The 3,251-nt window shown below is 47.2% G+C and overlaps 1 long non-coding RNA gene across 1 annotated transcript in view; it reads right to left on the reverse strand.

The window, feature by feature from the left end:
- Positions 1 to 481: 481 nt before the first annotated feature.
- LOC102383659 overlaps positions 482 to 3,251 on the reverse strand; it is a 5,031-nt gene continuing 2,261 nt past the window's right edge. Inside the window, exon 2 of the long non-coding RNA XR_325193.1 lies at positions 482 to 2,925. This is a non-coding gene — a long non-coding RNA (uncharacterized LOC102383659). The remainder of the gene's footprint in view (positions 2,926 to 3,251) is intronic.

Below are 3,251 nucleotides of genomic sequence, written 5' to 3' on the forward strand. Positions count from 1 at the left end.
GCCTGGAGGAGGGACAGTGTGCAAAGACCAGGGGTCCAAGATTTCAGGAAGGGACTGTGTAGGTGACCCAGGGGGTCTGAAGGTTCAAGTGCGGACTGAGTATATAAACAAACAACATTACGGAGAGAGAACACTGGCGAGGCTTGGGGCATGGCGTAGGGGAGGTAAAGAGCCACGCGATGAGCACTTAAGGCAACAAGTACCTGGCAGAGTGCAAACAGGCTGACAGGGGTTACTTAGCCTGAAGGCACAGGACAGTGACTGAGGGGACCTGGGAGGGGCCCAGTGGTGATCAGAGCCCACAGGCAGCCTCTCTTATATAACTTTCAATAAGAGGAAGGCCTGGTGGACAGGCCATCAAAAGGAAAGGCTGCAGCCAAACCAGAGCCAGGCAGGGCCTGCATGGCCACCAGGGGACATCGCAGCTGCCCCGTGGCCACGGCCAGCTACAACATACAGCACCTATTTCCTGTTCGGATCCTTCACTTCAGAGTGGGGTTTATTTGAAAATACCTTAATTTGAATTATGGAAGACTAGAGTACCGCTACAGATTTTCTGAATGCCTCTATAAAATCAGTCTTTGGAAAGACTGAATAATTTATTAAATTTGACCAGTACTTCTAATGACACCCAATCTACATTTAGCCTAATTGGCTCTTTTAGGAATGTGTTCCTCATCAGGTTATCATTACCAAAATGATACCCAATTTAAGGACAGATTTTCTTCAGGAAAGATCAGGAAAGTCACCGTCTTAATTTTTAGCCATCCTTGCTAACTGCAGCGGTATCCCAGCCTTGGCAGTAGTTCCCAGGAAGCAGTCATTGCAATCTCTTTTCCTGGGATCAGAGCTTATACCTTCTTTAAGCCCACACCTCTGAGGGAAGGTTCTGCATACTGTTAGGACTCTGGACAGCAGGCAGGCAAAATTGCCTCCAGCTGGTCCCAGTTGACTGAGTGGACTTGGCTGCCAGCAGTCTAACTAATTCCAGTTGACTCCCAGTTACTCAACAGAACAGATGTCTCTCTCTTTAGGTTAGAAACAAAAACTCAGCAGCTCAAGTTTCCCAGTTCTTGGTTCCTGTCTGCTTGTTCCTAGCTTCCTGGATCCTGTTTGTTGGCTTACCACTTCCTGGCTGCCTGCTCTGGACACCCTGGCTAGTAACTGGTTTGGACACTTGGCTCTTGTTTCTGACCCCTTGCTCTCTGGCTCATGGCTCTACTGAGGATGACTGTGTTTGTCTTCGGAGGTGAGAATTGGAGAGACTTTGATTGTTTGGAAAGGGGCATGAGTTTGTGACACAAACCTTAGGGTCAAAAAAGAGTCAACCAAGATGGAGAACATCTTGTGCATGTCCCTTACAGACCTCAGCCTCCTTTCTTGACTGCTCTTGATCCCCTTACTCATGACTTTAGTTGGGAACCTTGTTTCCTGAACTTGTCTGTTCTTGATATCTTGGCTTGTGACCCTCTGAGTCAAGCCCTGACTGCCCATGTCCCAGTTGTACTGCCCTCCATCCCCCCCCACCCCATGGGTTCTCATCTCTGTCATATCACCCTGTGCAGGTTTTCCATGTGCCTCACTTTTCAGTGCACAAGTTAATGTCTCCATCTCATCTGGCTAATCCTCATTTTGGTCATCCCCCTATAGAGGTGAACATTCTGTGCTCTCTAGGTCTCTCACACACAGACTTTTTTGTGGCTACCCTGCTGCTCCTTAGCCTCTTTGCCTCACCTCTTTGGTTGCTGTACTATGATTCAGTCAAGGCTATCTCAGCCTCTCTATGCTGCTGCATCTCTGCCTGCTTCAGCTAAACCCACACCAATTGCAGAAATATTGCCTGGAATTTCAGTCATTCTTCATGCAAAGTGGCTTGTTGTTTCCTGGTACAACCCTGTGGCCGCACAGGCAAGCACAGGATGTTTTCCATCATGGAGGGCCTCAGGCTTTGTGTCACAAACTTATGGTCCCTTCCAAACAATCAAAGTCTCTCAAACTCCCACCTTCAAATAAATGAACAAAGTAACAGTACTATATTCCATATCTTAAATTCTTGTCACACCCAGGATTCATCATGTCCTAGCTACTCTACTGGGACCCCAGGACTTCCCTGGTCTGCAGGCTGGTCCCATTTTCTTGACAGGAGTATGTGGTGCCCAAGCCCATTCTGTACTTAGGTGGGAGACATGAGCCCGAGTTCCTTCAGGCTAGGGGGGTGGAGGTGAATTAAAGAACCCAATTCCTGGGTTCTTCTCTCATATGGCTAGGGCAAGCAACAGCAGAGAAGGTGCGGGTTAATTAAAGCTGTATGTTAAGGTTAGCTGGCCTGGATGTCATCAACTGGATATCAAAGTGGATTGCTTCAATCCCTCCATGATATGCGGGTTCAGGGCTGGAGTTTGCAAAGTGGCTCATTAACTACACCTTACCACATATGCAGTTCGGCAAGACCTTGATGCCCCATTTGTTCAATAAATAGGCACATGTGTTCCATGTCCTTTACAAATGCAGTTCAGTGTTGTCCAATATTTACATTGCTGGTGGAAACCCAGAAGCTTGATGGTTGGATCTACAGCCAAATTTTTGTTGCACACTGTTGCTGCAGACTGGATTTCAGGGAAGATGACAACCTGCTTGTGGTCTTCCCTGCTAAGTGTGAAAGCACAACGAATATCATCACTCCAGCATCCAAACTTCAATCTTTGAACTTATGACCACAAAACCAGTGGCAGCTTCCCAGGTTGTGGGCTGCAACTAGTTATAGCTAGTAGGTTATTAGGTGCCTGCTGAGTTTTGTTGTTTGTGCTGTCCTGAGGTGAGTGGAGTCTTTTCTCAGGTGGTATCTGGCTGCTGTCACTTCTGATACACAGACTGCTGGAGTCTCTATGTTTTGGAAGGCCAAGGCTAGCAAGTGTCTTCCAGATCCTGAAGACAATGCAGAAAACACAACTTGGATACATGTTTGGTGGCAAAAGCTCAGAAATGCTTATTGTTGTCAGACAGCATACCAGTTGGTCTGATTTAAAGAAAAAGATTCTGGTTGCAGAAACGGACGTAGGAGTTACAAGGGACAATAAGGGGAATATGAGCCACCAGTATGCCCTTTTTGCAAAGAAGGCTAATGGCATACTAGGCTGCATTAAGAGGAGTGTTGCCAGCAGATAGAGGGAAGTGATTATTTCCCTCTATTTGATACTGGTGAGGCCACTTCTGGAATACTGTGTCCAGTTTTGGGCCCTCCACTCATGGGC

Source organism: Alligator sinensis, unplaced genomic scaffold (assembly GCF_000455745.1).
Source record: "Alligator sinensis unplaced genomic scaffold, ASM45574v1 scaffold390_1, whole genome shotgun sequence".
Taxonomy (NCBI): domain Eukaryota; kingdom Metazoa; phylum Chordata; order Crocodylia; family Alligatoridae; genus Alligator; species Alligator sinensis.